An 11,247-nucleotide genomic window follows, 5' to 3' on the forward strand; every position below is an offset into this window, starting at 1 on the left:
AACCATGTGATTTCACCAACCAATGACAAAGAACCCAACTTTAGCTGCAGCTCTGTCCCTCACCACTAGGAAGTGCAGTTACTTGTAAACATAATGTCATCACATTCCCCGCTTGTATTTTACACAATGCCACTATTTATGGCCCTGTAAAAAGTAGCATACAGTCCCACCCTTTGTGACCTTAAGGTAGTTCTCTGACTTGTCCATCGTTGCCATCATCACCAGGGTAGGTGTTGGTAGTGAGAGCCATTGGTCATTGAGTTATTTTCATGTGAATCCCTTTAAGCAGCACCACGTCTACTGTTTTAACATTGGGCATCCTGCCACTTCTTTTGCTTTTGAAGAGTTGTAAGATATTCTTTCTTCCATCACATTAAAAAGACATTCGCCAAGTGCTGCACTCGCTTCTACTGTTGTTGATAAAAGTCTGCATCTTCAAATGCTCCTGGGGGAGCGCTGGTCGGGCGGTCTGTCGAATGGCAGGCCGGACAGGACTGGGGAGCACTGGTTGGGCGAGGACAGCCCAGACAAAGAGGGGTCCGGTAGTCCAGACAAAGAGGGCACCGGTGGGTGGGGCGAAGAGGGCACAGACGGCGATGTTGGTGGCCTGGTGCGGTTAGCCGGCACTGGCAGTGACGTTGGCCTAGCCTGGAAGCTAGGAGACTCAGGATTGTTCATTGTCAAAAACTTTAGGTTATTGATATAAACCCGGTTCTATGAGTAATATGTGTGACATGTCTCACTATGGTATGCAACCTCTGTCTGCATTCCTCAGAAGCATTTATTTCAATCTGCTAATCCTGATTGGCTGGTAAACACGTCCGTCAACTAGGGGGAAACCCACCTCCTATAAAAGGAGGACGCGGACAGGCGTGCACCATTCAAAATAAGTACCTCTTCTCGTCGTTCGAGCAAGAAGGGCAGTCTGGTGAGACATCTCACTCATATTACTCATAGAACCAGGGTAATATACATAATCTAAAGTTCTATTTCATATTATTTCGTGAGATGTCTCACTATGGGATATGGAAACTCCCGTAGTGCAGACATGTTCATTGAGTGGTAATAGAACAGTAAAACGTTCTGCATGTAAAAGCGGACAAACGTGAGAGGCGAGGTCCAACTCGCTGCCGCACAGATGTCCTGAACAGACACTCCCTTGAACAAAGCCCAGGATGTGGCAAGACCCCGAGTCGAGTGTGCATGCAGACCCGTAGGTGGCTGCCGACCCTGACACGAGTAAGCCAAACCAATAGCCTCCACCACCCAGTGTGACAGGCGTTGCTTAGTAACAGGCTTCCTCTTACGGGAATTGGCCCAGGAGACGAACAGCTGATTGCTCCTCTTGAGGCCCCTCATCACATCCATATACGTGCTAATCGCATGAACTGGACATTCGGCCACTGCTCACCTTGTGAGGCAGAAAACTCCAAAAGGTCAATGGGAGAACACGAGCCCACAACCTTTGGCACAAAACCCGGGATGGGGCTCAGGATGATCCTCGCATCACCTGGAAAAAGCTGAGCACACGACAAATGAACCGAGAGCGCATGGATGTCAACAACCCTCTTGGCCAAAGCCAGAGCCAGCAACAAGACAGCCTTAAGAGAGGCGAAACTTCAGGCCTCCAAAACCACCGCCAGATACCACCCCTCAAACAGCCTCCACCTCGAGTTATAAAGAGACCTAGTGAGGGGCTGCCACACCAACTCTGGGTGCAGCATCCATTCCCTGTAAAGCAGCGTGCCCCTGGATAACAGGTCGGCGCCCATATACATGATCCTTCTTTTTCATCCCCACTATGCTCTGAGTCAGGGTCTTTACCTATCCATGACACTGGTCCTGGATGTAAAGCTGTGACGTGTCTATTGCTTTGACACTCTCTGCACTGAATGGCCATCTTACAATATTTGACAATGTGTGTAGTTGAGGAGCAGCATCTAATGCAAATCCTCCTCTTTTTGAGAAATGCTTTACGCTCCTCATCTGGTTTGGCTCTGAAGCCCCAACATCTTTTAAGGGGATGAGTCTTATTGTGCAGAGGGCACTGCTTGTCTACCTCTAAACCTTGAACGTAAGGCTCTACTTGATTGCTTAAAGCAGATGACGAGACCTCCGTTTTGAGTGACAATACCTGATTTCTGGATTGATTATACCTATTTGCAGGATTATCTAGCCTGGCTGTTGTCCCAGGGTTTGAATTGAGTCTAAAGCTGGGGGTCATGACGAATGTCAGCCTCTCTGCAGACAAAATCTGTGCAGAAAGAAAATGGGGGAAACTGGACTTTATTTCGTAGCTTGTATAAACTACCTCGTGTCATCCACTTTTCTTGTAGCCCATATGGCAATTTAGCTACTATTGGATTAACTCCACGTGTATGGCATTCATGAAGGATGATCTCCATCCCTATCATCAAACTTAGTCATGCCAGAAGTCAAGAGCTCACAATGTGCCATGTAAAGTACAAAGTGATTTATGTCTGTAGGAGGAAGCCCAGGGGGAGGTGATTGTGGCTCATAGGTTCTTAAAGAGGGTGTTTGGTGTAGTAGCTCCATGCTTGATATGTATCTGCATGTGGGAGTAACTGAGCTTTACTGATGAACTGAGTAATTAGTGGTGTGGCCTCTAGATTAGGGCTGCACAATTTTGACAACAAACCTGAGAAAACTATAATTAAACAGAAATGTGTGTCAAAAATAAAAATGTAATTTAAAATAATGAGTAAGATACAATTAAAAGGTCGATATAAATTGTACTGACATCATTTATTCTGACTGCTCATTTTTAATTATTCATTTCATATAAAGATGTATGAGAACAGCATTAATGTCACTCAATTTTCCCTCAGGGATCAATGATTTACTGAATCTGATCAGGTTTATTGATTAAATTTTGATCAACTTAATTTAAATGAACCTAATTTAAATGATCCTGATGACATAACTCCAGACCATAATGATATCATTAATCTACAATGTGTCAGACTCTATAATCCCTGGTATCGATGGTCTCGTCTACAACAACAGAACAACTTTATCCACAGATCTTCTGTAGATCTGATGAGATGTTTAAACACTCTGAGCAGGTGAAGATGATTAATGCTGAGTCATGTTTTCACAAAGCGCAGCAGCTCTACACGAGAAACGCATGGAGCTTGACAAACAAGTTAAAGTTAAGCGGGCACTGGTTGGCTCTGATTTAGGAGTCAGTGATGATTTGCGTAATTTTTTTTTTTGGCAATTTAGGGTTTAATGCGGGTGTTTGAAGTGGCCAGGAAGGGAGGGGGGGAGGGGGGTGCACGATAATAAGCCGTCACTGAAACATTTCCCCATAAAAAAAGTATTTTTCCTCACAAAGACCGCGTTTCAACCTGATTCTATCCATTTCCGCGTTCGACGTACATTCCGTTTTCATTGGTCGATTCCGTGATTCTGTTAGCATAAATTTTATACGGCCCTAGTGTAGTTGTTGTTAGGACACTCAACTGGGGGTAACTGAGACTCATTGCAGCGCATACAAGCTTGTGTCCTGTAACCATCTCTGATTGGCCAGCAGCCCAGGAAGGCCGTTCTCTGCTTTTCTGATTGGTGAACATATATATCACTCAAATGATGGAGATGGAACAAAAAACCTCAGTGTCTGAGGTTACGTTATCACACTAGTGAAAACCTTAATATCAATACTCTAGATTCATTAAAACCTTGGTCATCATTAGCATGTGTGGTATCTTTATCCCCAACTGTTTGAGTTGGAAGAAGCATGTGGTCTTCAACTTGCTGCACATAAGAAACAGTAGGATGGGCAGGTCCCACACAAGCCTCTAGATGTGACAGTGATGGTCATGGAAGCATTTTTGAATGTCCTTCAACATAATGTTCTTTTCTCTTTAGTGTTGCAGGTAATTGCTGTAATCTTTAATACATCAGAGTCTTTCTTTGATCTAAGATCAGCAGCAGCTGCTTCTAAAACCTCTGCCTCAGCTAATGCAGCAGCAACTTCTGCCTGTTTCAGTGAGATTAAAGCAGCCTCCATACGAGCTTTTTTGACCATAAGGTCCGACTCTTTCTTCACAAAAGTAAATTGATCACGAATTGCTTCTGCTTTGGCACGAGCTTTAACTGCCACAAGACTTGCTGCAGAGTTGCTTGAACTTCTTGAAGAGCTAGACCTGGTTATATGTGACTTCACAGATGCAGCCTCTCTGAAACATTCTCTGTGCTCCATCTTAGGTGTGTTATCAGCTTCTAAAGATGGATGGAAAGCAAGTATCTTACTGCAATGCTGTTTTTTCACTATTCTGTCCCCTCCGTCCGTAAAGATGAACTTTGTGACAGATAGCTTAACAGAATTCCAGGTACGTGAAAGAGTTGAATAAAGACTCAGACTCTGTTTATCTTTGTCCTTCAGTTTTCTGACAATGTGACCCAGAAGCTCTGTGAAACTAAATATAAGAGCACAGAGAAAGATACATACAGTAAATATCTAAACAAAACACAGCATATTCATAAACATGAACAAATATATGAAAGAAATGCTCAGTCCTCACCCATTGATTTGTCCGTCATGAGGGCGAGCTCCTTCAGTTCAGCGTTCTCCTTCACCAGAAGATCCATTTGCCATTGCTGGTTCTCCTCGACTTTGGTCAGAGTGAGATGTTGCTTCTGCAGATCTCCATACGTGGTCTCCATGGCGTGGATGGTAGCATCCTTTTCCTGGAGCTGTTTGGTAGCTTCAGCACCGTTCCTCTCATGGAGCTCCACATCTTTGTGTAGAGGGTGTAACTGTGAGCAGACGTGGCTCAGCGTGCTCTGATGGGACGTGGTCAGAGTCTCCTTCACCGTCTCCCATTCTGCTTCCGTCTGAGCCACAGAGTCCTTATTGTAGCGCTCCTTCAGCAACAGTTCACGCTCCATGTGCTGCCAGTCAGCGTTCATCTTATGGTACGCTTTCTTTAACGCCACCACATCCTCGTCGTTTCTCCTCCATCAGCCTCTGGTTCTCTTCCTCCAGGTTCTTCATCTTCTCAGACAATGCAGACTTTTGGTTTTCCTCCTCAGCCTTAAACATGTCTATGTATTGAAGGATTAAATCTCTCAAAGAGTTGATCCTGTTCTCAATGCTGTCGTAACTTCCCACAGACACAACATATAGGGTAACTAGCACAACACTGGTGGCAACACACTCAACCTCTCCCACAGCGGCAATAAGAGGCAATCAGAGCAGCAATTTCAACTTTTCACATCTTGTTTATTTCAAACGAATGGTTTTCAGTTTATTTGATAATAAAACTGTGGTTTCCAACAGCTTTGATTGTGTTTAAAGTGTTTTTAGTTCCACTTCCTGTGCTTGTGCTAGTGTCATTATAACGTTTCTACCTCCACACAATCATTTTCATTTACATTTCAATTCACTTCATCACTGTAAAGGCTGATGTTCCTTTGATGTTTGTCACCAGCCAATCAGGAGCCAGTAGAGGGAAATACTCACCTTTGATAAATGTAACCATCAGTTACTTAGTTATAGTTATTTAGCTACTTTGTTACAGTTTGTTAGATACAGTTACTTAATTATACAGAATAGTTATAGTTACCGCTATCTATTTACATAATTACTTAGTTGTATTTGCCCTGCGATGGACTGGCACCCTGCCACATTCTAACAGCTAACATTGTGTTTCATACTTTTATAGATAACAACATTGCTCGTGATTTGTTCTTTTTTCTTTGTCTTAGTTTTAGTTCTCTCTAGTTTGTGGAGCAGCTTCTTCTTAGAAATGAAACAGCTCAAAAACAAACAGAAAGAAAGAATCCATGGAAATGATCAGCTCCATCACTCCTGTTAAAAAAGACAATATCCTGATTAATAAAGGATTCCTGCACAGTTTCACTGTTTAAACTACTTCTAATAACACTGTTCATTACTCCCCATAAACTTTTAATATTAGTTTGATTATCCATTGTGTTCCTTTAATAATCTATCTTGCTTGTTCTTGTTGGGCTCTATTCTCCCATGTGCGTAAGTCAAAAAAGCTGCTCAGTGGCGCTGTTTGTGGCTGTGTGCTATTCTCCTCCTGTACTTAAGTCAGTCAGCCATCCCAGTCACGCAATGTGGGTGGAGCCTCCCTGAAATATGGGCGTTCCCATTCAAATCTGGCCTTCCACACATTCTCCCGTCTGCTTAAGTTATCTTCTTCTTATGTTCTTCTAACCCTGGAATAAGTGCAGCGCCCCCATAAGGGCAAACATTATATTACACTAGAAATATGGACTTAGTTACAGTTGAAGCCACAAAAACTCATCATGTTGCAGAAGAAACTCCCAGAAAGAATTGATCCACATGAACTCTGTCCAGAGGTGGTGTCTGTCTCCTCTGGATTATAACAGGATTATTTCCTCAAACCTGCAGATCATCACACATGGTCACGCTTTAGTGCAGGTACCGTATTGATGATGATGATGATGCTCTGATTATTTCTGAATGCAGGAATGGAAGATGTTAATGTTATGGCAATTATTATATTCATAATCATATCATCAAATGTGAGTTTATGTGTACAATTTGTCATGTATTAAGGCAAGGCAAGGCAAGGCAAGGCAAGGCAAGGCAAATTTATTTATATAGTGCATTTCATACTCAAGGCAACTCAATGTGCTTTACATGATAAAACATTCAATTGTTTAAAATCAATAAGAACATTTAAAATCATCAGTAAAATCAATTAAAATCATCATTACATCAACAACATGACAAAAAGTCTCTCTCTCAATCATATGCAGTAGAGAACTTCTTTGCAGCATAACAACTAAAAGCAGCATCACCATGTTTACTGTGAACTCTGGGCTCCACTATCTGATCTGTGTCCATAGATCTGAGAGACCTGCTGGGTTCATACCTGACTAACATGTCACTGATGTATTCTGGACCAAACCCATTCACAGATTTATACACCAGCAGCAGAACTTTAAAGTCTATTCTGAGGCTGACTGGGAGCCAATGTAAAGACTTTAAAACTGGAGTAATGTGCTCTGACCTCTTTGTTCTGGTTAAGATCCGAGCTGCAGCGTTCTGAACCAGCTGTAGCTGTTTGATGCTCTTTTGGGGGATTCCTGTCAGAAGACCATTACAATAGTCCAGTCTGCTGGAGATAAAAGCATGGACCAGTTTCTCCTGATCTTTCTGAGCCATTAAACCTTTCACTCTGGAGATGTTCTTTAGGTGGTAGAAGATGTTTTTGTGATAGATTTGATCTGACTGCTGAATGTAAGATCTGAGTCAATCAGAACACCAAGGTTTTTGACTTGGTCTTTATCTTTTAAAGATCGAGACTCAAGATAATTGCTGACAGCAGTCCTCTTTTCCTTGTTACCAAAGACAATCACCTCCGTCTTGTCATGGTTTAGTTGAAGGAAGTTTTCACTCATCCAGCAGTTTACTTTTTCTAAACAGTCACACAACACCTCAATGGGACCATAGTCATCTGGGTTCAGTGATAGATATAGTTGTGTGTCATCTGCATAGCTCTGATAATCAACCTTACAGTTCTGTAAAATTTGTCCTAAAGGAAGCATGTAAAGGCTAAACAGAAGGGGTCCAAGAACAGATCCCTGAGGAACCCCACAGGACATTGGTAATCTGTCAGATTCAAAGTTTCCAATGCTTACAAAATAGCTTCGCTCCTCCAAGTATGACTTAAACCATTGCATTACTTTTCCATTTAGTCCAACCCATGTTTGCAATCTGTGCAACAAATTGTATGATCTACAGTGTCAAATGCAGCACTTAGATCCAACAGAATGAGAACAGATACTTTTCCTGAATCAGTGTTCAACCTTATGTCATTGATCACTTTGATCAGATCAGTTTCAGTGCTGTGATGAGAACGAAAACCTGACTGAAATTTATCAAATATTTTGTTGAATGTTAAGAATTGACTCAGTTGGTTGAAGACCACCTTCTCAATGATCTTGGCCATGAATGGAAGGTTGCTGATTGGTCTATAGTTAGCCAGTATAGAGGCATCCAGTGTTCTCTTTTTTAACAGCGGTTTCACAGCAGCTACTTTCAGGGATTTTGGTACGGTGCCTGACTGGAATGAGCAGTTAATTATCTGACACAAATCAGTGACAATTGACTTTACAACAGTTTTAAAGAAGTTTGAGGGTATTGTGTCAAGGCAACACGTTGATGGATTCAGCTGCTGAACAGTCTCCTCTATTGTTTTTGGGTTCACTGTAATAAACTCTAACATTGTAGTTGACTCATCCCTCAGTGGTTGAAGCTGTTCAAGCTTTTTGTGATTTTGCTGGTTTGTTCTGATGTTTGACCTTATTGATTGTATTTTTTCATTGAAATATACAGCAAATTCATTGCATTTTCCAGCTGACAGTAATTCAGGGGCTATCTGATCTGGGGGGGTTGTGAGCTTTTCAATTACAGAAAACAACGTGCGAGATTAATACACAATGACTGCATTATATCATTGTGCTTTTGAACAGAGACATTGCTTCTTTGCTGAGTCATGTTAGATTAGCAGTACAGACAGATTGTATTGTATCCACAGTCTCTGCTGAAGGCCTCATACCAAAAACTCACATTCTTTCACATACACACAAAGCTACATCTGAACCGGCCAAGGCCAAACTCAAACTCACATGCAGATACACACTCACACACACTGTCAAGACAGATATCAGTGGCGCCAGCCTTCCTCAATACATCCACCTCTTCATCATTCTCCAACGTCTCCACTGACCCCCTCCTTTTCTTCACTTTGTCTCTATCTGTATAAAGCTTAAGCTGTGGAACTTTCCCGGGGAGTAGCTGGCTGCTTGCCCTCCCTACAGAATGCAAGCTTTTTTGTACTCTTTTTCATTTAGTTTATAATAAATCCTTTTTTATAAAATCATCATGCTTTGACTGGACATCATCATTCAACAAGAGCATAAATCATGTCTCCAAATGAGGTCAACTGCAAATTTGCCATGACATTAATAAAATCAGGCTTTCTACACAAACAAACGTTAATCTGAGGAAAAAAGGAGAGATTTTAACTGACTCAGACAGAAGAATCCTCTCACACTGCAATAATCTGATCAATAATCTGATCAAATCAACATGTTACATTGTAAATCAATGAAGGCGTGTCAAATTAAAAGTGAACTTTATCATTTTCACGGATTTTAATGACATTTCCAATCATTGGGAAAACTCCGTGTTCCGTGATTTCTAGACAGTCCTAAAATAATGACATCATCACCCAGTCCGCCTCCTTTGCTTCAGACCGCCTTCATTCACTGACTACACGCTTTTGAGCTACTTATGCGCGGTGGGCGTGTCAGGAACCTGGACCGGAGAATAGCAGGAGAGAAGAAGAACGTAACTGAAAGTCCAGATGTGAGAATAGACCCAATACTTACACAATGACTCAGTTTCCAGAGGAACCTTCACTTCCTGTTCTTAGATCCATCCAGTGGATATTCTTCTCATGGGAGCCATGTGTGTTTGATGGAGGATTATCCAATGAAAGTCTCTCCCTCTCTGACATGTTTCTCTGTTCAAAGAAATCCAACACAGACATTAACACGTCTTTATTTAAAGGAACAAAGCTTCACTGGACATTTGATATCATACATTTACATTGATTTAAACATTACATCAGAAGGAACCAAAGGAGATTTAAGAAGAACTTAGGATTTATCATGGTTACATAGAACTTGTAAGTTCTAAAGAAAGGCTGGACAGGCTAAAGAACAGATTAAAGAACATTTCAGAGTTAGAATAAATCTATGAGCTGTAATCACAGAGTTGATAGAAATGTAAATATGGTGATAAAATGGGAGTGTTTGGACACTTTGGGCTCCCTTCCCCTGATATTCATTCAGCACACTGCATGATCCATTCACAGGCTTTAGGCAGGGTTTCCCTGTCAGGAACATTTCATCACATTCACTTCACTGTAGAAAAACATACTTTATATAAAACACATCACATCTAAAATCAAGAAAATACTATTATGTGATGTTTTAGATACTCATTTAAAACTCATTACAAATATTATTTTCTTTACAAACACAGAGAAACGAAACAGAATCAAAGGGACATGATGAAGATGGTCTGCATTAACACAACGTTCTGATTATTACATCTATTGGAATGTTACTAGTTTTATAGACTGTGGAGAAGGTGAGTAATGATTATTATTGTAGGAGGATGAGCTTGGACAAGGAGTGATAAGATTTATAATATTAATTATTATTAATGTTACAGTAATCTGCCAAGAGGTGCCATCTGAAATCGAGTTAAAGTGTTTCAGATCACTTAATTCGTAATTAATACCTTGTCATCCAGGGTTGTGAACTCTTGTCAAGACTGTCTACTCTCCATATAACAAACCTTATGATTGTAATATTTTCATAAACCACAGACAACTTCTCAAAGTATAAACATTTATTAATCAAAACAAGTTAAAACCTACTAACACAATAAAGCTAAAAGAGCGCTACGCTCACTAAACTAAGGGTAAATGTATTTACACTTTTTTTTTTTTCCAGAACTTTATTTTTCTCTTTTTAATAGTAAACATGAGAAATGACGTTACAGAACGTTCCTCGACAGCAAGACAGAGTATGCACAACAATGTAAGAAAAAATTAAAAATTTGAATAGTACATTATAGTAAAATAAAATAAGGAAAAAACATGTTGGATCCCAGAAAACCGAACAAAGCTGACATGATACAAATACACAAATCAATTGATGGCAAATCAAAACATTACAAAAAAGTGTAGACCCCTCAGTTACCCAGGTATTTCTCTATGGGTAACCATCTCTATACACCTCTCTCACTCTTTGCTTCCATTGTACAACGGTTGGTGGCTGTGGATTCCTCCACTTTGTTACCATCTTCCTAGCAGTCATCAGGAGCACATGTAACAGGTGCCTTTGATCTTTTGTATACATGTTTTCAGGAGTCAAATCAAGAAGAAACTGGCTCGGTGTGTACAGTAAATCAACTTCTAGAATCTTATCTATCTCCATTTTTACACCCCTCCAGAAAGGAGTCAAGATTGGGCAGTCCCAGAATATATGAGAATGGTCACCAACCATTCCACATCATCTCCAACATTTTCTTGCATCTGGGTGGTCAACAAATTTAGAAACCACCAAAGGTGTGTTAAAGAACCTTATCTTTGTCTTCCAATCAAACTCCTTCCACATGTTAATATTAATTCCTTTATGGCAACCACT

The sequence above is a fragment of the Gouania willdenowi genome, chromosome 17 (genome assembly GCF_900634775.1).
Source record: "Gouania willdenowi chromosome 17, fGouWil2.1, whole genome shotgun sequence".
NCBI lineage: Eukaryota > Metazoa > Chordata > Actinopteri > Blenniiformes > Gobiesocidae > Gouania > Gouania willdenowi.